At 38.8% G+C, this 27,278-nt stretch overlaps 1 protein-coding gene across 2 annotated transcripts in view; it reads left to right on the forward strand.

The window, feature by feature from the left end:
- STK39 (serine/threonine kinase 39) overlaps window positions 1-27,278 on the forward strand; it is a 295,573-nt gene that overhangs the window by 185,073 nt on the left and 83,222 nt on the right. The gene's annotated exons all lie outside the window — the stretch shown is intronic.

The raw sequence follows: 27,278 nt of genomic DNA on the forward strand, positions 1-27,278 counted from the left end.
AAATAATGTTGTTTCTTCTGCATTGTTTTTCCTATAGTACAATTTTTTAAATTTCCTTCGTTAACTTTTCATAATATTAGCATAAAATAAAATCGTTAGCTTGTTTGATTTCCCCGAACCAGGAGTGTGTGCTGTATTCCCAGGACTAATTGTGCTCTTCTAATTGCTTGCTAAAGAAGAGTAAGAAAGAAAAGCACCATATGAGTGTGTCTGCAGGCTCAATGTACCTTTCATTATGTTTTTTTTCCTTGCCTTTTCCTTCTTAGGTTTTTTTTTTTCTTTTTCTTTTTCTTTTTTTTTTACAATGTAAGATCACAGTAAGAGATTTTTAATGAGTTTCTTTCACACTTCAGCAGTCGGTCTCTGACAGATATAAACCATGCTTGTACTACAGGTTGCCTGTTCAGAACATTTTTCAGTGGCAAGTTTGATCAGCCACTGTGGAGAAATGACAGATATATTTTGAAAGAAATCTCAGTCTTCTAGGAAATGGATACAAATATGGTGCCTGACAGTATGGTCTTTGTCTGCAGTCGAGTGAATGAAAGTGTTTTCTGTTTTAAGGATTTTTTTTTTTAATTATTTAAAGGTTCATCTTTGTGATGTTCTTTGCTAAGAATTTGATATCTCAAGACAAAACTGTTTAAATTGAATTATAAACAGCCTAGTTTATCAGTTCTATCAGAATACTGTCACATCTTTGAAGATGTTTTAAAAGAAGTTATACATACGTTTTTCTGACCATTAAACAAAGCATGTGCATATACTAGGCATTTTCTGAGTTGTAGCTACAAAAAGCGGGTTCATCAGCAAGGTTAGTTTCTGGCCACTAGGGATTTTCAGAGTTGTAGCTACAAAAAGTGGGTTCATCCTTAAGGTTAGTTTCCACCCCTCTGAGTTATCATAGTCCATCTAAGTAGACCATTGGCACCATAATCACCCCTCACTTCTGATGGTCATTTATAGTCTGCATTTTCACATATTTATCAAGGGAACCTCACAGTAACCCTTGGTGTGATTCAATTCAGAGTTAATTTCCCAGTCGAGAAGTGCAATTATCACAAGGCTGTTTTTCTTATATTTGACGGTAGCCTTGATTATTATTCACAGTTCGTGAATTTAGCAATCACTAAAGAATGAGGTAGCCCATTCCCTTTTTGTTTGACTTTCGAATGAGGTACTTCTTTCATTTATATTTTACTTGTTCAGTTATTCATTAATTCAGCCCATATTTATGAGGAGCCCACTCCGCACCAGGAGCTCTGTACCAGGCTCTTGTTTGTCATTGAGTTGCAGTGGTGAGCAAGACTTACCGAGGTTTTAGTCTAGCCCACTGAGCACGCAGTGTTGGAAGTGACCTTTAGAATCCAACAGTCTAATCGCCCACTTTATATATGCAGGAATCTTTTTTTTAGTGTCCCTGCTGGATGTTTACCTACCTTCTGTGCATACTAAAGCTCACGTTTTCTCCATGATGGCCCCTTTAATACTAAATAAAAGCCTTAATTGTTTGATGGTTCTTCCTCCTCCTGAAGATTAAACCGACTTTTCTGTTCTGGGCTCCTATGGGCTGTAATATCAGACTGTCTGGATAAAAGTCTCCTGGAAAATGTGTCAAAACACGTACTACTGAACCTTAACTTTAGATATTATTTTGCCCTGGGTACTAGAGCAATATAAGACAAATGTGTTCCCTTATTTTTCTGGGAGCCATTTTTATATTTGTAAGGAACGTTCTTCTCTTTTCTTAGACAAAATACTATAAGAATCTTTAGCCTTTTTCTCATGATACAGTTTCTATATTGCTCTTGCAATCCTAGTTGCTCACTTTTATTAATATTTAGTATATATCTGCCTTTGTTATATTTTCTCTTGTGGGTGTAGGTTGTTTTCATAAGCTTGTGGCTTGGATCACTAGTCCTACATGATGCTCCAGGAAGAAAGGGTTCTGTGTTCAAATAAGTTAAAAAACAATGCACACTATTCATCAATCTGTGCACGTGCACACACACGCACACACAATTTTTTTGGAAATCATAAGGAAAATTAACATTAAATATTTTAAGAAGTTCTACAAGAAGGGAATTTGTTTAACTTTCTTTAATCTAAAACCTGTTTGACCTCATAACTCTTTTTATGTGGTTATTTTGTGTTCCTTTTGTATGTAGTGCCCATATTTAAATACAGGATTCCAGATGTGGTCTGAGCAGGCTGGAATACAATATTAAGATAATGTGTTTTGTTTTTTTTTTTTGTAATCCACACTCTATAGTTCTCCTAAATCAGCGTGAGTTTTCATTGCCTTTTGAAATATCCATGCACAGTGGTGACATGTTCAGCATGACTCAGCAGCCAAACAAAACAGCTGATTTTTTTAAAGGGCTACCAAGCCTAATTCTGAACTGCAACTCTAGATACAACTTACCATTTATCACTAATAATTAACCTGATAGTTTTGATGAATTTCTTGTCCACTGTATGTTTCAGTCATGACCATCGATGTGTCATATTCCAGTGTTTAGTTATATGTCCATTGCCAGTCTGATTAACCTGCCTTTTAATCTTTATCCAAAACACTGATTAAGGTGTTTAGTAGTTTGAGGGAGAGGAGTCTTCTGACATCTGTTAGAAACCATTCAGTGTCAGAGTGACTTTCAGTAATGAACTAGTGTTCTTTGGTACAGTTGTTCAGCCAGCAACAAATTCAATGCCTTTTAGTGTACATCTAACACAATTCAGAAGGATATCATAAAGGGATCTATTATATATGTTGCTGAAGTTAATATGTACCACATTAATGGCATTTTCCTGAATCTAATGACTATAGAAACACTTTCAAATAATAGAAATGTATTTTAGTATGACTTATTTTCAGTGAACACTTGTTGATACCTAATTGTTGGTAAGTTTGTCTACTTAGGTTGCCATAAAAAAATACCATAGACTAGGCGGCTGAAACAACGGAAATGTATTTTCTCATAGTTGTGGAGATCAGGATGTCGGCATGGCTAGTTTCTGGTGAGGGCTCTCTTCTTGGCTTGCAGCTGTCTGTCTGCTTACTGAGTCCTCACATGGTGGAGAGGGAGTGAGAGCAAGCTCTCTGGTGTCTCTTGGGTCCCACCTTCATGAGCTCACCTAAACGTAATTACCTCCCAAAGGCTCCATCTCTAAATACCATCACATGGAGGGTTAGGGCTTCAGCATATGAGTTTTTTTCTCAGGGTGGGCCACGATTCAGTACATAGCAGTTGGTATACTTTTTTTTTTGCTAAATATTTACAAGCTAGTTATTTAGACTATTACTTTTCATATTTGTGAACTCATGAATCTCTCAGAAATTATTTCTGGAGTGGGGTGGAACGGGGGAGATTTCCTTGTGCTTCAGTTTGAGAAACAGCCTTTGAAAGTTGTGAGTTAAACAGTATTACTTTTTTTTGATCACTGTGTTCTAGAGTAAATGAACACGGTAGATACATTCGTTCATTCTATAAATATTTATTGAACACTTCCCATGTGCATGGCATTGTTCCAGGTGCTGTAATGTACCAGTAGACAAAAGAAAAGGTGGACTTCTTGCCCTAAAGGAGCTTACATTCTAGAGCCAGGGAGAGGAAAAATTCAAATATTTAAATTGCATGTATGATATACCAAGTTGTCTGAAGGAAAAGGTATGTCAGGAGGATAGAAAGTAAGGGGGATGGTGTTCTATATTATAGAAGGTATATTAGATTTCTGTTGCTTGTGAAAAGCTACCACAAACTTAGCAACTTAGAACAGCACCCATTTATTATCTCAGTTTCTGTAGGTTGGAAGTTGAGCGGGGTATTCTGCTCAGTGTCTCGCAGGCTGAAATTAAGGCATGTTCATCGGAGCTCATGGTCCTCTCCCAAGCCTTTTTGGGCTGCTGGCAGAATTTAGCTCCCTGCAGTTGTGGATTGAGGCCCTGAGCTCCTATAGGCCACGAACAGTTTACAACATGACTGTTGCCCTTTCAGGAGCAGCTGTGGACCATCTCCCCTACTCCACCCTCGCTCCCAAGGCCTCAGTCTTTCTGTTCAAGGTTTTTTACCTGATTAAGCGGGCCTCACCTAGGATAATCTCCCTTTTGATGAACTCTAAATCAAACTGATTTGGAACTTTAATTACATCTTCACTTTTGCCATGTGACATAACTTAATCGCAGGAGTGACATCCCATCATAGGTACAGGTCCTGTTCATACTCAAGGGGAGAGGATGCTGCTGGGCGATTTCACTAGGGAATGGGTTCATTGGGGTCATCTTAGAATTCTGCCTACCACAGAAGGCCTCTCCAAATAAAGTAATATTTGAACAGACAGACCCCTATTGGAAGTGAGGAAACAACCCACGAGGCCGAGCAAATAGCACTTGCATTGCAGTCTGAAGCAGGAAGCATATTATAAGCAATTGGAAAAGCAGCCAGGAAACCAGTGCAGGCCTCTGAGCCAAGGTCATGGGCACAGAGAGTTAGCAGAGGCCAAATCACGTAGGGCTGTGTAGCCTGTGGTGAAGACTTTGGATTTTACTGTTAGAAGCCAGAAAACCAGGAGGCCTGTGAGCAGAAGAGTGATAATGATCTGAATAAAATTTTAAACAGAGAGCTGCAATTGATTTATAGAGAACAGACCATGTAGAGAGCATATAAGGTGGCTGTGAGAGTCCCTTGGCAAGCTACTGCCATGACATAATGAAGATGATGTGACTTGGACCAGAGTGAGGATTACTGGAAGTGGTAAGCAATTATTGGATTCCGGGTTGGGGAGAAAGAACTTGATTACTCAAGGTTTTGGCCGGAAAGTATGGAGGAATGGAGTTACTATTTTTTGAGATGGATAAGAGTTTGAGTTGCAGATGGGATGAAATAAAGAACTCAGTTTTGCACATGTTAAGCTCGAGCTATCTGTGAGGATGTATCAGGTAGGGATTTGGATGCATGATTTCAAAGATGTCTGGGCTAGAGGTGTAAATTTGGGAACAATTGGTGCCTGTGGCATTTAAAGTTATGAAATGAGTGGAATCATCTAGGGAGTAAGTGAAGGTAGAGAAGAGAAGTGGGCTGGTACTGTCACAGATGTTGCATAGATAAGCATCCACTGATTGAGAAGGAGAGGCTGGTGAGGTAGAGGAGAGAGTGATGTTCCTAAAAAACAAATAGAGGAAGTGTTTGAAGAAAGGAGTGAAAAGCTGCATCAAATGCTATCAATAGATCAAGTATATTTGCAAAACGAAGCACATACTTGACCTTGGCAAGAATGTTTTCAGTGCAGTGATGGGGACAGAAGCCTGGTCCAACTGGGTTCAAGAGATTGGCAAGAGAGAACAGGGGATAACAAATAGATAACTTATTAGTACAGATAACTCTTGTGAGAAATTCTCAACACAAGGGATCAAAATTATGCAGTGATAGCTCAATGAGAATATTGGGTAAAGGAAGATTTTTTTAAAAAAGCATGTTTACAGGTGAATGAGAATGATTCAACAGAGAAGGAAAAATTGAATGAGGGAGGGGACAGTGCCAGACTGATGTTCTCAAATGGGTGAGCAGGGATGATCCCCAGACATCTGTTAGATAGGAGAAAGGAGAGGTCATCTCTTGGATGGTGCAGCTACCATCAGGGGAAGGCAGGCAGGGGTGGCAGGTAGAGGTGCAAGGAGACTGTACCTTGCGTGGAAGTCTTCTTCTGTTTCTATTTTCTCAGTAAAACAGGGAATTTCATTAGTCGAGAGTGAGGAAGGAAAAGAAGGTGATGGAGGTTTTAGAAGAGAGGAGAATAATTGTGTAGGAGAGCAGGAGAGTAAATTTTCTAGGGAAATGCAGAAGGATTAACAGGCTGGAACAGGGATCACTGGAGGTTAATAATGACCCAGCACGTAAGTGTCTCTGTGTGTGTGTGTGTGTGTGCGTGCATGTGATTATAATTAAGGAAACACAACATTTAAAAAACATTCATAGAGGGCCAGGCGCGAAACACAACATTTAAAAACATTCATAGAGGGCCAGGCAAGGTGGCTCACACCTGTAATCGCAGCACTTTGGGAGGCCAAGGCAGGCAGATCACTTGAGGTCAGGAGTTCGAGATCAGCCTGGCCAACATGGTGAAACCCTGCCTCTACTAAAAATACAAAAATTAGTTGAATGTGGTGGCGCATGGTTATAATCCCAGCTACTCAGGAGGCTGAGGCATGAGAATTGCTAGAACACGGGAGGTGGAGGTTGCAGTGAGCAGAAATTATGCCACTGCACTCTAGCCTGGGTGACAGAGTGAGACTGTGTCTCAAAAAAGTAAGTAAATAAATAAAACATTCGTAGAGGATTCTGTGAGCATAGCCATGGGCCACCATCTTAGAAACACTGTTTAAGTCATAAATAAATATGAGTCATAGAATTGCTGTCAAGCTGATCTCTTGTGTGCAAGGTGGCAGTCCCCTGCCCTCTTCTCTCACCCCAAAACCCCTCAAAGGTCTGACTTCCTTCTTTTATAGCCTTTGAAGTTATAAACTCTTTGAGTATCGAAAACCCACTATCCAGTGTTGTTCCCTGCCACACAATTTGTTCATACCCATTCCGCATTTGAAATCTACGTTGGATCATTTGCATCATCTCTGGGCCTGAACAAGCTATTCCCTAAACCATCCTGTGTGATAAGGAGCTGGAAGGCTCTTCTTGGCTGGTGTTGATCAGATTTTTAAAAATCCATGCCCTCTTTTGCACCTTCCTCATTTGTTTCCATCTCCATTCAAGACTCTGATATATGTGAATGCATTTGTACATATACATATCTACATGTACACACACATATATGCCTGCATATGTGCACATACACGTAAATTTGTATATGCCCTCACTCTCTGTGAATCACTCCTCAATGCAATGCGTGGCTGTCGGGTATTGGGAAGTAGTATGCTTGCATTTCTTATCCCCTGAGCCTATCTGGGCGTGACATTTATGTGTGTTATGCTCCACAGGCTAGTGGGTAGGAGACTTTAGTTCAGGCCAGCCCTTCATCAGTCCTTAACTAATGCTGTGTGGGTGGCTGCCTTCTCCACCTCTTGGAAAGGTCACTGTGACTTTCTTTTTGACATAGCATTTTACGGCCCTACCTGCTGGGAACGTGGCTTCCTTCCTCACTGCACACCCCTCCCCCTCGCCCCGGAAGCTCACCTTTATTCTCTAAGTAGGAAACTGGGAAATATTTTCCTTTTCAAAATGTCACACTCTAGGAGAAAAGACAAATATGTTGTGGCTACAGGTAGTGTATTTCTCCACTATTTATTTGTTTTTGGAGATCATAGGCAAAAGTCTGAGGAGGCAAAAGGGTAGTTTCTTCCTTGAAAAAAATATGTTATTGCTTTAATTTGCTGTTATATGCAATATCGGAGAACAGGATTAGACCTTAAGGCTCAATGTTAAATGCTAGAGATGGTTAAAATGCAGATTTATCTTTTTCTTTTATGTGTTTTGCAAATTTTTTTTGTCCATGGTATATATGATAATGTCATCTATGATATAAAAAAATTGAATTATCATAAAGCCAGTGCAAGATAAGGAAATCCTCCTGAATGCTAAACTCAGGAGAAAAATACCAAGTGGGCCACCTTGTAATTTATATACTGTCAGTAGATGGTAATACAGTTTCTGTTTTGAATCAAACATTATACGAATTTTTTCCATTAGTATATTTTTCATCAAATAAAATAGTCATGCATTTGGCACAAAACATGTTTATTAGAATCAGGCTCAGTGACTTGGAAAATGATAAATCTATCAGTTAAATTCTTTTGTATTAGATGCTGTTCATACTTTGACAGCTCAGCCCTATGGATGGCATTTACAGTTTTGCTGAAGGCAGCCCTGCCAATTGCCATAAATAGATATGCTGGTATGGTACGTCCCATCAACTTGCTCATCATGAATTTACCTTGTTATTATGTAGCAGTATCATTGGACCTTGAAGGACCAGTTAAAGACCCCACATCAGCACAGTGGCTTCCTGCTGGTAGGGAAAAATGATCTCTAGCATGGGACACTTATTTTAACTCAGCATGACAATTGTTGCCTAATTCAATTTATTATTTTAGTTTCATTATTAAAACATGTACTTAGCTATTTGTAAAGAATAGACTTAGTAAATTATGATTTCATAAAGAAAGCTAAATCTGTTAGAAACGATGTTGACCATTGTTTTAGCATGAGTATGCCAGAATTCTAATTCCATCATTATTCAGGAGGAATTAGAATTCTTAAACTCTTCTCCAGCCTATAAAATAGGGTTAATTGTATAATTCTTACTAGTCAAATGGCTGGGAGGTTTGATTAATTTTTTTCCCTGAAAGGTTAGTGTAGGCATAGTATTCAGTTACGCAATGCTTTTTTAGTACATGTTCTTTTTCCCTCCACAGCAAACTACTTATTTACTGCTTTCTTTGTGCAAGTCTTTGTTGAAAATTCAAAGATGAATAAAGCAAGGTTTCTGCACTCAGAGAGCTTACCACGTAGGCGGAGAGATCAGATCCCGCACAAGTGACCATAATATAAGGTAGAAGGTGATAAATGCAGTAAGAAGAGAGATAGAACTAAGAAGCTATGGGTAGTTAGTTAGAGGAAGGTGAATGCTCTTTTGTTTAGATGTTATCTTTGGTGTGCTTGTTCCCGTAGTAACCAGTGGTGGGGTTTTTTTGTTTTTGTTTTTTTTTTTTTTTTGTTTTTTTTTTGTTTTTCGACAACCAAATTTTGAGAAGAGTAATGGATAGGACGAATCCAGGGGCAGTGTCAGGCTGTGGTCTTTGGTAAGGGGTTTACCCGTCTTATTTCTGAAAAGACCACATTTTTTTTTCAGTCGAGTGGTATATGTTATTACGTAGGTACCAAATTAATAGAAATACAGTGCTTTGATCCAAAAAATGTCTGGCATTTTACTTCATTTTGGGGGTGTTCTCTTTTGGTTGTTTTCTTTCCTTTGAGAATTTGAGTCCTCGATGCATATCTTGGCTTTATTAGTGGTATCCTTCAAAAAGATGAAATGCCTACTGTGTGCCAAGCACGATGATAAGCACGTTATTTGCTTTGTCTTGTTTAATCATCATAAAACCACCATAGCATCCATCCTATTGTTACCAGAATTTCACATGTAGGAGATTAAGGTTTAAAGTCATGAAATAATTTGTTTAACACTGTAAAGCTCACAAGAAGCAGAGATGGGTCTTGAACCTAGGTCAGTTTAACATGTTGGTCCTTGTTCTTCTTCCCTGACCCTGTGGCCTTGCTGTATTCAGTCCTGTTTCGAATGCAGTAAGAAACTCCTTTACTTTAGGGATTGTTACATTTACCTGTCTTCCCATTAACGTTTCACATAAATATTCTTTTAACAATGTTTCCCAACAAACTCATCATTAAATGTTATGACAGGAATATTGGAAAATATTTTTCTTGGAGGAGATGCTAAAGATGCTGCTGCAAATAGAAACTGGCATTTATCGTGTTTTAATAATTTTTCAAGCACTGTCACATCACTTGCTTGATTTAGTTTTTCCTTTCGTCCTACATTTGATGCTGACAGATGAAACAGAAAGACTGGAGATGTTAAGTGGCTTTCCTGCAGTCACAGCTGTAATTCTCCAGCTGGCTAGCATCTGGGTCTTCTGACACTAATTCAATGTTATTGATGATATGGTATAGGGAGATAGTATACATATAGGTGATAGAGGGTCATGTAAGGTGTTGCCTTTGGCATATACAAAATCCTTCTGCTGGTAAACATGCTAAAGGAAAGAAGGTTTGTATTCAGAAAAAAATGGTATAAGGGAAGCAAAATAGAAGAATGAAAAACCATTCATTCTGCGATAATATTGTTTTTTCCTTGACAACTGAGCAAGAGGACATTGTGAGTACAAATACTTTCAGCAATAGAGGATGCATAGAGTTCTTTAAAGATATTCTTTATTTTCAAACCGTAAATGATCATCTTAGAAATTCAGAAAGTCAACATAAATTAAAGAAATAACATCATCCATAATCTTACCACCCAGAAATAATTATTAGCCTCTTGGTAAATATTCTTCCAGACTTTTTTCTACATACATGTTAATGTAGATTTTTAATTTTTTAAATGTTATTTACGAACTTTTTATTTTATTATAAAATAACACATGTTGTTTTCCAATCTGCTTTGTTTATTTTGGTAGTATGTCCTGGATACCTTTTCATATCGGTGAATACAAATCTGTAGAAACCTTTTTAATGGCTTGCTTATATTTGGATTGAATGCACCAAAACTTATATTACGGAAAAAGTGTTATTTGATATTGAGGGAGTTCCCAGTGTTTCAGTATTGTATCATATAAAAGGTTAAATGTACAAGAATGATGTTTGAAAACTGCCCAGTAGGAAAATCTCTTTTAGCTTTGAATTTTGACCTTAGTGATATGCTCTTAGACTTTGAGAAGCCTGAAGATACAGAACTGAGTAAGCCCAGTATCAAAGCACATGGGGATTACTTAGAAGCTGGTTCTGGCTCTTGGGTCAGCAGAGGTTGTCATCATCTGTGTAGCAGCAGACACTGCTTCCTCGCTCTGTGTTGATGCTGAGTTCTTACAGCAGGGTTTTAACGAGGTCCCTGCACTGAGAAGCTACAAAACCGAATGATTTCTTAATGTAAGAGGGTTCCATTTTGAAGCTGTTCTTTTGGATACTTCCTTCCAAAGCTTATTCTTTAAAGAATCCTCCCTTAGCTGCTTGCTGTGAGCACCCAGGAGTTAGAGGAAGCAGCCTGCGTTGGACCTCACAGTTGGAGGAGATGAGAGATCACCTTTATGCTCTGTGAGCCCTACACAGTGGCTAGCATGTTACAGATCCTGAATGAATATGTACTGCACAGGTGCCAGCCGAATGATTTTTAATGAAAGGCGTATTTTACAAACAATATCGAGATGCTTCACAAGATGCTATTTGCAGCTCTTTATTTTTGACATTATAGTAGAAATGTATACAGAAAATACTCTTTTGCTAGATTGCTTTTTTCCAAGGCAAATTAATCCTTTTGGCATAATCTCCTATATTTTGTTCTTTTAAATACTTTTCTGTTAAGATAAAATGGACTTTTTAAGGTACCTACTATTTTAAAGACATTTTCTCTGCATGCTAATCTATATAAAGACATGAAAAGATTCATGAGAATAGAGCAAAAGTTCATAAAGGTGTGGAGAGTCCTGGAAATATGACCAAACGATCAGTCCAGCAGGCAAGAACTGCAAGGCAGGTTCTGTGTCAGAGAATAAAAGAAGGGATGCTAAACATGGGCCTTGTGCGAGCATTCCCTGCCCTCCATTGAGACCCAGCTGTGTTACCTCCCCTCGGCTTGGCACAGTGTCTATTGGCAGTTCCCACCTCTAGGTCTCAGGACCAACTCTCACCGTTCACATTTGAAAGTGTGAATGTGCTGTGTTTCTTTCCACAGAGCCTTCTTTGGTAGAAGATTTCCTAGTTAAAAAAAAAAGTCTTCCTCATTCTTTTTTTTTTCCACTGAAAGAAGAGTGAAGCCAAACACGTATCAACAGCTAGAGGATGGAAGCTGGCATGCCTCTCTGGAGCTTTCCATGGCTGTCTCTCTGAGGCAGGGCATTTTCAGGGCAGCTCTCGGCTCAGAGAAGTGGGGTGAATTGTGCCATGTCACGTGACTAGTCAGTGTCAGCCCCAGGAGTCAAATGCTAATATCAACCTTAAGATTAAGAGTAAAGTAGAGGCGGCTGGGCGCTGTGGCTCGTGCCTGTAATTGCAGCCCTTTGGGAGACCAAGGCAAGGAGGATCGCTTGAGCCTAGGCATTTGAGACCAGCCTGGGCAACAAAGTGAGACCCTGTCTCAAAAAATTAAAAAAGAGTAGGGTGGAGGGCCTCCTTGCTCTCCTCTCATCTTAAGTTCCACAGCACCGTAGCCAGGAGTCAGTCTTGCATGGTAGACCAATTGTTTGGTTATGTTTTGGGGACTTTCATGTCTTCTGTGAACTATTGCTTCTTTCTCATGAGCCTTTTAATGTCATTACACAGATAGACATGAAGAGAAAATGACTTAAAAATAGTTAGTACCTTAAACAGCTTTTTTTGGTGGTGTTTAAGTCAATGTTAATTACCTGATACCTTGCCTGGTAGTAGCCTGAAATTTTAACAAATGCCTTTGTATTTTAAGTTATACTTCCTGTCGCTGTGCAGAGCCTGTCTCCCTCATCCTTCTTTATATTCCACCTTTCCTGGCTGCTGATGAGGTAACCTGCTGCTCTTAGCATTCTAAAAATTCTCCTCTCCAGTTTTATCAGGGAAGGTTGTCTCTTAGGACTTGTCCTCTTGATCAGAGATGAATAATTCTGGAGACTGTTTGCAGAGTTATTTCAGTTCTCCGTTACCATATCCCTGAAGATAATGAGTGGTAAAATTTCTTCCTCAAGATGCTGAGTCTTGGAAAGGTAACAAGTATATTTCAGTTTGGGGGCTTTCTTTTTCTTTCCCTGTTGAAACTAGACTTCTTGGAATGTAATTTAAACTTTATTTTGCAATCCCCGAAGTGCTAGAAAACTTTATTCTCCTTGGTAAAATTCATACAGTTGTCAACTGATGGTATTGTGGGAAATCTCTGCTGTCCAGTGAATTTCATTGGTTGGCCTTTGTATTAGTTTTCTATCACTGCTATAACAGATTACCATATACTTATTGGCTTAAAGCAGTACAGATGTATTGTATTCCAGTCTGTAGGTCAGAAGTTCAACAGAAGTCTCAGTGGGCTAAAATCAAGGTGTCTGTAGGTCTACATTCCTTTCTGGAGGCCCTTGGGGAGAGTGTTTCCTTCCCTTTTCCAGCTCGTAGAGGTAGCCTGCATCCCTCCGCTCCTTCTGCCATCTGCAAAGCCAGCAGCTTAACATCTCTCTGGCCTTGCTTCTGTTAACACAGAAGCAAGATCTCTTTCTCTGACCACCAGGAGGGTTCTCTGCTTTTAATGACCCTTGTGATTAGAATGGTCTCACCAGGATAATCCAAAATAATCTTTCTTCACAAGGTCCTTAATTTAATTACATCTACCAAATCCCTTTTTGCCATGAAGAGTTAACTTATTCACAGGTTCTTGAGATTTGGCTGTGGACGTATTTGGGAGCTATTATTCTGACACTAAAGAAAGATTTTAAGTGTCTCTCCTTATTCATGGTATATAATTTCTAATTTTTATTATACTTGCTTCCTGGTCCCACATTTCTTGGTATTACAGGGCCTGATGCAGTGCCTGTCACATTCCTAACATCCAGGCTTCCCTGAAGTAGGGCTGTGAACTTTCATGAGCTTGGATTATCATTTTGGAGCACCTTTGGAGTGCCCAGTGTACACCAAATGTTACAAAGAAGGTATACATGTGTGTGAAGCTTAGTTTCTTCTATGTTTTGAGACAATCATATGGAAGTATGAAGTTGCATATTATCCCTTTCAGCTGATAAGAGGGATTGCTTAAAAGTACAAGGTAATTTGGAAGGTGTGCCTTCCTATGAAATCTTTCAAGTAGAGATCTGGAATCTGTAGTTCCCATGTAGCCCCCTCCTTTAGAATCGGACACCCAGTTCTCTCCTGATGTACGTGAGTAGTGTGTTTCTAATGCTTCACTATTACAAACAATGCCACCCTACGCACATCTGGTTATTTCCCAAGGAAGAGTATGAACACAGACACAAGTCAGGCAAGTGCAAGGCACAGGCAAGGAGAATTGCTAGTTCTCAGATGGTGGCTGGAGTCATAGTTACTATTATGGATAGCATTTACTGCTTGCTACTCATATGCAAGGCAGTGTGTTAAATGCCCACCGCCTTGTTTCTTTTACCTCTGACAACACTGTGAAATAGATACTAATGTTATTCTCATTTACAGATGAAAAACAACCAAAGCACAAAAGTTAATTTACTTGCCTAGAGAGTTAAACACTCCTGTTTAGTACCTGAGCAGGAATTCTAACTTGTGTTATCTGATCCTGGTAGGCCCTCATTTAAATGATGCCCTGGATAGCTTCCAATGAAAGGAAAGTCCAGAAATATTGATTGGCGGATACTTGGTTAAGGATTTTGTGCTAGGGAATTGGGATTTTGTTTTCTAGGCAATGGAAAGTAATAAAAATATCTTTTGGGTGACAGGAGGCAACCTGGTAAGAAAATTACCAGGACTTTTGTTCACTCAGAAATTGGAGCTTATCTATCTCGCTGCCTCCATTCATGTCATTATCCAGCATTAGCCGTGTGTTCTGGATGTTAGGTGGTAGCTGGGAGAGAATCGATTAACTCAGGAGAGTCTTCATCTTCTTCTTCTTCATTTCACTTTCAGAGATCCTGAGTCTTGTGTAGTGCTTATTTCACACTGTTTTTCTTTGACCGTTACATCAACTGACAATCCAAAGAGCATCTGGGCAAAGGGCTGGTGGTTTTACAAGGTACTCAGTGGCCACTGGTTATCAGGGCTATCACTTGTTCCTTTTGCAAACGGTGATGAAAACCATCTTGTCAATAGCATGATGCATTAGGCATTTGCCAGAGCTGACCACATTTAGTCTGTGTAATGCTGTTGAGGGTATTACATGGGTAAAGGAAGGTCTAGGGTCACATCAGAGGCATTGCAGAGCTAGGGGAAAGAGACGATATGAGCATCTGGATATGGCGCCTAGCTTAGATGCCAGTAGCTGGTAGTTAGGTGGCAGGGTTGCTAATTACAGAAGGTAGCTAGAGAACCTGAAGAGTCAACAACAAAGGTGGTGGAAAGAATAAAGCAAGAGCCAATTATTGGAGCCTTGAGTGGTTCGGGTAGTGTTTTCTAGTAGGTTTCATTTGCCCAGGTCCTGTACTGTGCCTGGGGCCTGCAGATGACCTCTTAGAAGTGGCCCAGTTTGGCCCAATGTTCATGAGAGACAAGAACATGAATTTACCTGAACTTAAAAAGCATAGGCCGGGCTGGGCATGGTGGCTCACGCCTGTAATCCCAGCACTTTGGGAGGCCAAGGCCGGCGGATCACGAGGTCAGGAGATCGAGACACCATCCTGGCTAACATGGTGAAACCCCATCTCTACTAAAAATACAAAAAATTAGCCGGACATGGTGGCGGTCGCCTGTAGTCCCAGCTACTCAGGAGGCTGAGGCAGGAGGAGAATGTCATGAACCCAGGAGGCAGAGGTTGTAGTGAGCCGAGATTGTGCCATTATACTCCAACCTGGGTGACAGAATGAGACCCTGTCTCAAAAAAAAAAAAGCATAGGCCAAGAAGGAGGTAGAAAATAACTGTATTTTAGGGAACTATGACAAAATAAAACCCATCACTTGATAAGGATCTTAATTTAATCAGAATTTCGCTGCATGGAGTAACTAGAAATTATCTCCTGAGCTTTCACCCTCTGGGCCACATAGAAATGGGACTATCAAATATAAGAACTACTCTTTTAAAAAATTTTCAGAAAATAAACTCCACGCTGTCCTCTGGTAATCTGCTTAGCTCAGTGAGTTTCCCCAGTGAGGTAAGTAGTTAAGCAACTTTAATCTCCAAAAGGAAATAGGAGTTTTGGTTGAGTTTTTAATGAATTTGGATATGGAAGATGCTGTCAAGCATACCTGGCCAGAAAGTATTAATGTAAGCCCTCTTTAAAACCCTTTGACTCATTTTTATTTGCAGAGATACGTCTTGTTTCATAAAAGCATTGGAGGGCTTCTGCCCTGGGTAAGAAAGCAAAGCACCTTTCTGACACAGAGGGTCCTGGGGAGGAGGTCTGGTCTCCCGTCCCCGTAAGTTTATACTAATCCTTTACCTCGGAGCATGCTGCAGTGGCTACTTGAAGACGACTTTTCAATGCCTACGTGGAGAATTTCCAGCATGCCCACCAATGGCCTTTGTTGTCTTAATGGAGAAGCTCTGGGGATTTTGTAAAACCAAACTTTGTACGTTTGTCTGGAACTAGTTCTAGAGTTCTTGCTGTGGAGCAGATACAAGGTCAGCTCAGTCAAAAAGCTGATGGGGTTTTTGTCCTTTGATCCTTTCTCTTTTTATGGTTTGATTGTACCATTTTGCTCCCTCCCCCTAAAGAGAAGGCTTTTTCTGAGAATGTTCAAATGAATTATTAGGCCTCTAAAGCACTTAAAATGAATGTTTATTACCACAGCATGGCTATACCATTTTAAACTCTAACATTGTAAATCACACCAAGGATCCTAGTCAGATTGGCCTTTTGACTGCATTAGCCTAGCTGTTCTGTTGCAGGGAAGTGTATTGTTTGCTTATAGAGTATTTTTAGCAATATCCAAGTAGCTAAGAAGAATCTTTTTTTTTATTTCTTAAAACATTCTGTCTCTTTTACCTCTTTTCTCTAATATCTAAAAGAAAATGGGGAACTTAAAAAATATCAGGGCTAAAAGATATTTAACAATGCTTCATTCTTTTTTTTCCTTTTTTTTTAGTTGTTTTTTCTTCATTCTTTTTTAATCAGTTTATTGTACAATCTATACTCGCTGGGTAAGAACAAAACAAGTTGCATGTTTCTTTAGTCACTGCCTTTAAAGAATTGTCAGATCTTCCCTTCCCATCTTTTAATGGCATCTTTAGCATTAAGCCATAATTTTCCTGTCACTTGGAATGTAAAAAAGTTTGGTTTAAGCTTCCATTTATTATGCAGTTTCACCTTTATCCCCTCCCGTCACCCACCTGACCCCTCTCCCTGAGGAGGGAACACAGTTAGCCATTTCTCCCCTTTTTGGGCTGCTTTTTTCTCTTGGTTGCCGCTGCTTCTCTAAAACTAACTGGCTGCCAGTGTCCTCTGAGGCAGGTGTCCAAAGGCCAGCTCTTCAGTGGTGACCCTGGTGGGACTCTCTGAAGAGATATAGGCCAGCTCTGCTTCCTTTCACCTAAGGAGGTGAGCAAGTGACTCACCTCCACTTGGGAGGAGTGGGGTGATGGCAAGATGGCTTGATGTGGGCTGCCTTCCAGGTGACCCCTTCACCACACCAAGACATGGGGGTAGGTGTGCATGCATGCTGAACGGCTGCTCCTTCTCTGCACTCTGCCGTGTCTCACTAGTTTTCTTTTGTTTGTTTGTTTGTTTTGTTTTTGAGATGGAGGAGTCTCCCTCTGTCTCCAGGCTGGAGTGCAGTGGCACGATCTTGGCTTACTGCAACCTCCATCTCTCAGGTTCAAGCAATTCCCCTGCCTCAGCCTCCCACATAGCTGGGACTACAGGCACGCACCACCACGCCTGGCTAATTTTTTGTATTTTAGTAGAGATGGGGTTTCACCATGTCGGCCAGGATGGTCTCGATCTCCTGACCTCGTGATCCGCCTGCCTCAGCCTCCCAGAGTGCTGGGATTACAGGTGTGAGCCACCATGCCTGGCCATCTTGCTAGTTTTCTTTTCCTTGCTCAGGCACTAGGGGTAGGGTTGGTCAATATGTCTGCTCCCTAAGCAGGTATTGATTTGGGGAATGAGATGCCAGCCTTGCCTCCTTGCCCACTCCTTTGACCTGTGGAGTGCCTCACTGGGGGACTCCTGCAGTTGTATTGGTAGTGGGGAGCCTCAGCACACACCCTAGACCAATAACTCGTGAGGGTTCCCTGTCATTCTTTACTCCTTCCCCATATTTTCTTTATAAAGATAGGAGTCGGAGGAGTCAGATGTCATGGTTGGGGCTAGCATAGCCATTTTGGCCAATTGTTAATAAGCCTTAAAGGAGTAGCATGATATTTGCATCAATCTTTAGAATATAGGGTAGCTGATGCCTGATTATTTTTAGCTTAGCATCCTAGGAACAGTGCTAGGGTGACAGGAAAAGATTCACCTAATATCCACTGTCACAGTCATTCATCTCTAAGTCTATTGAACTCCTGCTGGGCGAGTTACCATGGGAATATTCTAAAACATAAACTTTGTCCTTGAAGGATCTTATATTTTGGTTTAAGAAAATAAGGATATAAACAGAGAAAATATTGAATAACCATATAAGACAGCATGTGAAGAATTGTTCAAATAAATTAAATTGAGAATAATGGTGTCATTTTTCAAATATCAGTGTCAACTGGGGTAGATGGCTAAGACTGCCTCTGGCCTGCTGCAGGGGGTGTGGGGGTGGGTGAGGCAGGGGGCCTGAGTGTTTCTGTTCTAGAGGATGCCTGCCAGCTCTGCCGTGTAGCTTCTAGCTGTGCTCTGCAGATTAAAAGAGGAAACACCCAGAGTGTGGGAGGAATGGAAGAAGAAATGTGAAAATGTACCAAGGCACAGGTTTAGGACTAACTGATTTTTCTTTTTAAACCAGATTAAATTTTGAAATAACATCATTATATTCTTGTTTATAACTTTTTTTTTTTGGTCACTCATAAGATGCAAATGAGCAATGTTGATTTTTTTGTTTTTTTTTGTTTGTTTTTTGTTTTTTTTTTACTTGTGCCTTTCAACAGAAGTTATAAGGAGCTTGCTGTTCACTGAATGCTTTTCTTTCTCTTCTCTGTTATCAGGTTGATTCCTGCTCAGTATAGTTACTTATTTTTTCCTGTACTTACCTGAAAGGAGAATGTAATTAACCACTCTCTTTGGTAGTGGGTCTGTTGGAATTATTACCTGTTTGGCCCTTAGACATGGTTGGTTGGTTTGCATTCTTTGTCTCCTTTTCCAATCTTATTTGTCTTCTGTGATCTGTGCCCAGCATGCAGTTGGCCTCTCCTTCCACTGCAGACAAACAGGTCTTCGCTCACCTTCCCAAAAAGCTGTCACTGGTTCCCTTGGGTTTGCCTCAGCACAGTGCAATAAAGTGTATGAATTTGGGTATTTGTAGATTTGGTGCAGTGTACATTTTAATCTTCTTCTTTCTTCTCTTTTTCTAAATTCCTAGTCCTTTTATACTTTCCTTCCTTTTTCTTAGAGAATTATTAGAGGCTGATCTTTTCAGTTTTAGCATCTTTCTTATAAACAGCCCTTGGGTCATATTTCAGTATTTTATCAAGCTTACTTTAAGGACAAATCAAGCTGATGCCCAGTAACCTCTCTCAGGCTAAAATTGACTTTATGATATTCAGTAAATCCCCATGTTTAAGGACTCTAAACTTATTGTAGTGGCCTTGGACTTCAAGTTGCATACTGAGTGATAAGGAAAGAACATATATATATATATATATATTTTTCCATCCTAATCTCTACTATGTTATTGGTGTTGAAACTGTAGAAAGGTCCATTAAGTCTAAGGTTACCTCAAAGGGAGGTTATCTCTGCTGTTAAAGTGACAATACCTGTGATATACTCAACAGTATTGCAAGGATCTTTCCCCTTTCTCTCAAAAGTCAGCTATTGTTATTTACTTGTGCTCCTGCCTACTTCAAGAAAAAAAGGAGCCATATAAAAATGATACATTTTAACATGTTGCAGAGATGAACAAGGGCTTTCACACAACCTCCCTAGAGAAAGGAATAATAATTATTTTGATAAAGTGCTGTTCTATTTGAGAGGTTGCTTTCCACTAGCTAAATCCTCAATAATAATGCCTACATCTATTATTGTTCTGATATAAAGAATTGTGAGTGTAGGGAATTACTTTATATAAAGAGATTCTCACTCTAGGGAATTTCTATACTGGATAATCTGCAGCCTCCTGAGTGCAAATAAAAAATGGAAATTAAAATCCTCTAGCTTTAAAGCATACATAATAAGGCTGCTGCAAGTACGAAGTCAGAAATAGCGAGACAGTCAAAATCTTCACAGAGTAATATGTGCTAATGACAAAGTTCAGGTCAGAAACCAGGAAAAGAATTGAGAAAGGGCTATGGTTGTGTTAGCAGCAGCCTACATCTTTGTTGGTGGTCAGAAATTGTGCCTGTGTTGTACTTTTGACTTAATTGTAAGCTATTAGATTCCTTTTTGCTGTGTCCCTCCTGCAAGGAGAATTTGCAGGGAAAATTCACATTTGCATTGCTTCTGTGTTTTAAAATTTAGAAGCAGCTGCAACATGATTTAATCAAGTAGGGAAATATCGTGTAACTACATTTTGGGGGTTGTTTATTTTCCTTTTTGCTGTATATACACACAACTAATTCTGTTACTGGGGTTTGTATTTATTTTCAATTTAAAAATTAGGAATCATCAGCCTCCAGATTACTTGCCTCTATTAGTTATTGATGAGTGATTTTCTTTTGCCATCAATGACTAATAAATAGAATGCCTCAAATTAATTAATTCCATTTGTTGAATTGATCTTTTTTTCAGATACTGTTCTGGGGATATAAAATGAATAAACCAAGTTAAATGATAAAGGAAAACATACTCTGATTTCTGAGTAAAAGATGGGCTTTGAACTGTATTTTGTATTCACAGCCATCAGTCAGGTAGTTGAAGATTGACTGGGTAAAGTTGGGCAGTGGGGACGGAGGGGCCAGGTAGATAATAGTTCTTAACTGTGGGTGTTAGGGACCTAAAAACTCAGATTAAGGCTTTAGCTTCCCCCTCCTGCCCCCACCAAATACATATTTAACATTTACATAGTATTTTGCAGGTGGTTTAGATACGTTTACTGATCCCCAGAAACCCATCTATGGACCCTGCAGAGCTCCTAAATTAGAAGGAAGGTGGCTGGGTGCAGTGGCTCACTTCTGTAATCCCAGCACTTTGGGAGGCCAACATGGGCGGATCACAAGGTCAGAAGTTCAAGACCAGCCTGGCCAAGATGGTGAAACCCCATCTCTACTAAAAATACAAAAATTAGCCGAGCATGGTGGCAGGCGCCTTTAATCCCAGCTACTCGGGAGACTGAGGCAGAGAATTGCTTGCACCCAAGAGGCAGAGGTTGCAGTGAGCCAAGATCATGCCACTGCAATGTAGCCTGGGTGACAAAGCGAGACTCTATCTCAAGAAAAAAGAAAGGAAGGAAGGGAGATAGAATTCAGATCCTTCAAACCTGTTGTTACTGTTTTTCCAGGAATGCCCAGACTCCATTGTAACCCCTACCTTTGAACTGGGCTAACCGGACTCAAATAGGAAGTGTGCCATAACCTATCTCTTTGTTGTTTTTAATATACAAAGTAACAGTAGAAAGTTAGGTTGAGTATGAAGATGATTTTTAAAGGGAGGGCTTTTCCGTAGAGAGATGGACAGAGAGATACCCTAGAAATATTTAGAGGAACTGAAAGTTGAGTAAGCATTGATGTAACCACATGATATAAATGAATGACTTATTTTTACCTTGCCTTGTTCCAGAGAAGATTTAAGGTGACTTACAGTATGAAAGCATAAAGTAGGTGAAGTAAAATGAAGCTAAAATGAGATTTTAAAAATATCTTGAGAGTGGAAAGAGAATTGGGCAGGGAACCCAGAGTGATAGAATTACAATCACTGAGAAGAAAATTTAGCCTTCAGCTTGTTAGCAACCAGGAAATTATAGTTGTCTATTTAGTCCTCCTCTCTTGACAAAAGTAGACCTATAGGATTAAAAGATTATATAGCAAGGCAAGCTTTTGCTTGAAACCAAATTCAAGTGGAATTTATCTCTTGGTTCTTTCTATAAAGAACCTTGGATAACATGGCAGAGAGCTTGACCTACTGTTGCAAAAAATGTTCTTGAGTTATTTTTTCTTAGATTGACACTCCTTAGAAGTCAAGGGCTTGTCTTCATTGAATTACAGCGTACAACATAAAGTTATTTCTTCAGAGCCTAAACCAAGTTCAGGTCAGTTTTCTTTCCACTGATCAACTCTGAGAGAAGATCTTGAGCTTAAAGTTAAGGAAATGCTTTTAGCAGGGAAAGAATAGCAGTTAGTCCAAGTTAGGAGTTCTGACCACCATCCAAAGTACCCATTTGCTGTATGTTGACTGAAGGGAATTCTTAGGTTTAGAGATCAGATGAGTAACTAGCAGCATTACCATTCTCATTGGAAAATTCAAAAATCTGATTTTGATGTCACCGAACCTCCACTTGCAGACATACTGTAGAGAAGGGACTATGGGGATAGATCATATATATATATTTTTAAGAGCCAATAATTATTTCCCCAAATATACAGTGGACAGCATACTTGTAAACCATACGGTATAGGAGAAGTGATATTAGCCTGGGCAAATTACTTTTCAAGTAGGTGTGATCAATGTCTTCCTTTCCCATAAACCTAGTGTATCCTTTGGAACTTTTATTATTTTAAATAATATGATAACATTTTATAATAATAAATAGAATAATATTATTAATACCTCTCCAAGAGTTGGACTTTAGGAGTTGGAAGGATTGCGTATTTTTTAATTATAGCAAATATTTCTCACCAGCAATAATATTAGTTTTAGCATATTAATGTTAAACTTGTTAAAAACACGGCTCCTCCTGGACACACCTGAGGCCAGATCCCGTGATCTTCTCCCTAGACGCTAAGCTCCAAGTGGGCAAGGACCAGGTCTATTTTGTTTACTCCTCTATGTTGCATACCTCGCATAGTGCCCTTGATTCCCATAATGCATAAAATTTAAAGAGGCATGAGTATGAGACCTGTGTAACTTTATGGGTTAACAGTTTCATGTACTAAAAAAGAGAGAAACGTCACTTTATGTAATTCAGTGGCTATTTTTTTAAGGGCTTACTCTATAACAAGGCAGTGCTGTATTAAGCGTCAAGGGAAAATAACCCTTAGCTTTGGAGAGAAGATAAACATATACAGAGATAGTTTCAATGTGATGGGTTAAGTCCTTGATAATCCTAGGGTTTCAAAAATATAAACATTTTGTCAGTTAAAGGTATGAAGATCCCATATGCTTGTATTACTTCCTTATGAAAATGAAACTGTTCATATAATTATTACTTAAAGTCTATATTTCACTTAAAATTCTATGTGAAGAAATCTGGATAAAAAATTTATTGGGAAATATTTTATGTTTTGAACTGTTGTCCAGTGAGGTTATATGGCAGTAATTTTCTCCAGCAGGGAGTTCCTAAAGTTATCCCATTTTGAAGAAGGTATATATTACATTTTTCATCCACGTGAAGAAGATTACACTTGAGAACTTAGCAAAAAGCATTTGTTGAAGCCAATTTTGTGATTTATATACTATGACTCTTTTCAACTTAAGGGTTTATATTTTCCTTTTTTGTGTAAAAAGAAATACTTGGAACCTATGAAAATTTTTTTGGCATCCTTGTTGATTCAGCCCTTTTGAAGTTAGTTTTTTCTTCCCTTATTTTTTCTGTATCTGTCCACTTGTGCATTTATCCAAATATATATATATATATATATATATATATATATATATATATATGGCAACAGTTTTTGAGCTTAAAGTTAGTAATATAAAGATGTTAGTAATATAAAGATGAACAAGGCAAAAACCACAGCATACAATCGGCTCACTGTGAGGAGGTCATTAAGTAATTTGTAGGTCACAGTGCGGTGTGACAGGCATTGTAATGTACAGGATGATTGAGGACCAGAGCACAAAGATGGTACTGAGTTCTACCTAGAGTAGGGTAGGGAGTCTGAGGTAGGGATAGAGAGGCTCAGGGAGGCTTCCCAGGGGAGGCGATGCCTGAATGGGACATTTCTTATTTGGTTGTATAATTTATCAGCAATACTTTTATCTAAAAATAAATTCCTGGGTGGTGAATAATAGGTTTCTTACCTTTCTTTTAGCCTTCTGATTTTTAAAATAAACTTAATTGCAGTATAATTTATATATAATAAATTGCATCCACTTAGTACAGTACATTTGATGAATTTTGACAGCTGTGTACACCCGTGAAGCTACCACAGTCATCAAGATACAGAACATTTCCTTCTCCCTGAGAAGTTTCCTTGTGTCCCTTTTGCAATCCATTCCTCCCTCCACCTCTGGCAAAGGCCGTCACTGATCTGCTTTTTTCAAGCTGTAGATTAGCTTGAATTTTATAGACTCTTATATGTATTCATTTGTGTCCGTCGTCTTTCACTCAACTATTTTGAGATCTATTTTGTTGCATTCCCTTTGATTAAAGAGGAATATGGATATACCACATTTTGTTTGCTTACCTGTTGATGGACATTTGGTTTTTTTTTTTTTTAGTTTTTACTGTTATGAATAATGCTGCTATGAACATTCATGTATAGTCTTTAAGTGGTCTATATTTTGATTTCTCTTTGAAAAATTTCTAGTTGTACAATGGCTGGGTTAGGTGGTAGGTGTGTGTTTAACTTTTTAAGGAGTTTTGCAAAGTGGATTTTCCATTTTACAGTCCCACCAGCAGTGTATGAGAATTCCAGTTCCTCTACATCCTTGTTAATACTTGGTATCGTCAATCTTTTTAATTTTAGCCATTTAAATAGGTGTGTAGTGGTATCTTATTATAGTTTTAACTTTCATTTCCCTGATTAGTGACATTGAACCTTTCTCATGTGTTTCTTAGCCATGTATGTCTTCTGTTCAGATCTTGTGTCAGTATTTTACTGGATTGTCTTATTTCTGAGTTACATAAATTCTTTATACAATCTGAATGTAAGTCCTTTGCCAGATACATATGGATAATAAATATTTTTCTCACTCTGTGGCTTGCATTTTGGTTTATTAATGGTATCTTTTAAAGAACAAAAGTTTTCAATCTTGATAAAAAATTTAAAGTATCTTTTTATGATTTGTATTTTCTTGTATACTATTTAAGAAATGTTTACCTATCTCTAGGTTGCGAAGATTTTCTTCGTTTTTTTTCCTGTGTTTTCTTCTGAGAGTTTTTTTTTTTTTTAAATCATTTTAGCCTTTACATTTAGGTCTATGGATATTTTAAGTACTTTTTGTGCAGTGGTGTAAGGCAAAGGTCAGTGTTTTTTTGTTTCCTTCCAGATACACACTTGCACCAACCCCATTTGTTAGATCTGAACATTTGTAATAAGTTTGATTGTCATAATAAAACACACACTTTTTCGTGGGCTTGGGGGGATGCAAAAAATAAACTCAGAGGTAGTCTCCCACCTAAGCAATACATGTATTAGCATTTTATTCTTTCTTCCAAGCACTTTCTCCAAGTTTCATGTGTGTTTTTAATTACACTGTAGACTCTGCTTTGTATCCTAGTCTATCTAACTATAGGTAACGTTTCTCCAAACCTTTCAGATTTTCAACTAAACCACACCTATTTCACTCTGTGCATTTGTTTGTCTGAATCACTGACAAAACACATTTACATAGTGTAAGTTTTAGTTCAATTCTCTGCCTTTTCTTTTAAGTCTTTTGCTCAAATGATGATGAGTCATTACAGCACAGCTTCTGTTTCAAATATTAGTGGATCTTATTAAAGGAACTCTTTCCCCCTCATTATAAAAGTAATATATGTTCATTAGAGGAAATTTGAAAATACAGAATGTTATAAAGAAGAAAATGATTACCCATCGGACCATCACTCAGGAATAAGCATAATTAACATTTTGGCGTATTTCCTTCCCTTTCTTTTACTTTGCATATATTTGTATTGTTCCCATTATACCATATATGCAGTTTTGTGTCATGATTTTTACACTTAAGATTTGGTTATTTTACTTAGGATGATCGTATCTTGTGGTTGTTTTTACACTTAGGATTGCACCTTGTGGTTATTTTACTGTAGTTTATTTAAGTGTCTTCCTATCACTGGAGACTTAATTTGGTTCCAGATTTTTGCCACCATAAACAATGCTCTAAAAACTGATCTTATACAGAAAACTGTCAGATTTCTAATTTATTTCACATGATAGATTATTGATGTTCAATTGTTAGGTCAATGGGTAGGTATAACCCTCTTAAAACTTTGGAAACATTGCCAAACAACTCTCTCAAAAGCTAATATCAATTTATACTCTTGATGGCAGTGAAGAAAGCTCTAATAGACTGAATTCTTGCTATCATTTGGTTTCCTCTTATCATTTTGTAATCTTTGCTAATTTAAATTGGTAGATTAGAAAGTAGTGATTGAATTTTGTATTTGCATCTTTGCAGAGCCAAATCTCAAAATACCCAGGTGGGCAAAGTGAGGGAGGGCACAGAAAGACCTTTTGGTAGTTACAGGGTTTCCACGCCCAATAAAATAACTCACTCTTATATAAAAAGACATTGATTTTTCTATTTTTACTCTAAAAGAATTCACACCATGTCCCAAAATGTTCATTTGTCTTAACAAAGCAAGCCTAAGGCTTTCCTTTGAAATGAAAATGTTTATTATAATAACAAAGAAAGAAATTAGGTTATTCTGAACGTATTTGTTCTTAGTGATTACCTGCTGAAGTCCAGTAGTGATTATTTCCTTTTTCGAGTAACTCTCAAATTACCCGTTTATAATGAAATGCTGAGGAGCAGCCTCTTCCTACAAGTCTCTCTGTCTCTTCTCCTTTCTCAACCTTTCCCTGGAAAGACTTGGAGCATGTGCCTACCCTCACCCTTGATCTATCATTAAGCTCTAGGAATCCTGTTGCTAAGTTTCCTTAGTGGCTTTTAGAAAGCAGAAGCAGGTATCTGAGTGAAGCCCTTGACTTCTGAGCATACAATGGGTGCTGCTTCTATGAACCTCATCCATGGCACCTGTTTTCCTCCAAAGGTACATCATGACATGTTTCTGACTCTGATGGAGTTCTTGTAGTATAACCTCCCAAAGGTTAAAAATGAATAGAGTGATTGGGGGTCAGGAGCCCACTGCCTGAGCCTTCTTCACCAGCTTTCTCATCTTTCAACCATGGCAACAAGTTTTTTTTTCCCCTGTATGGACTCACAGTACTGTGGTTTTGGTATTGGCACCCACACTTGATTTGGGCTAATCCCAGGGAAAAATATTTTGAGTTATGCATTTTCCTTTGGTAAATCTGGCCACGTCTGACTTAATGTAAGAAATCTGCAAAGTAAAGTTGAAATTCCCCAGTCATTCCTCTCCCCTCCATCTTTGACAGACTCACATATTCACTGTGTTATACATTTATTTACCCATTAATTTTAGGAAATGTGAAGGCTGGGAAGTCTTGGTTCTCTTACTGCTTGCTTTATAGTATAAGTGGCTCCTTTGTGCTTACAATGTGTTATGTTCGAGGAGAGGGTGCTAAAGAAGGAGAGTGGCAGGGTGTGATGGCATAGGGATTTTGTAGGTAAAGAAGGAGGCATTCGTGGTTTCAATGGCTGAGATGAGAATTATCTTAAGGACAGCACGTTAGACACCTTTGCTCACCTTATCCTGCTCACCCACAAAGTTTCCTTCCAGCTCTGAATGCCATGATTGATCATGACCTTACTGAGCACAGTCAGTATGGTACTTCATTTCTACATGGTTTCT

This window comes from Nomascus leucogenys, chromosome 17 (genome assembly GCF_006542625.1).
Source record: "Nomascus leucogenys isolate Asia chromosome 17, Asia_NLE_v1, whole genome shotgun sequence".
Taxonomy (NCBI): domain Eukaryota; kingdom Metazoa; phylum Chordata; class Mammalia; order Primates; family Hylobatidae; genus Nomascus; species Nomascus leucogenys.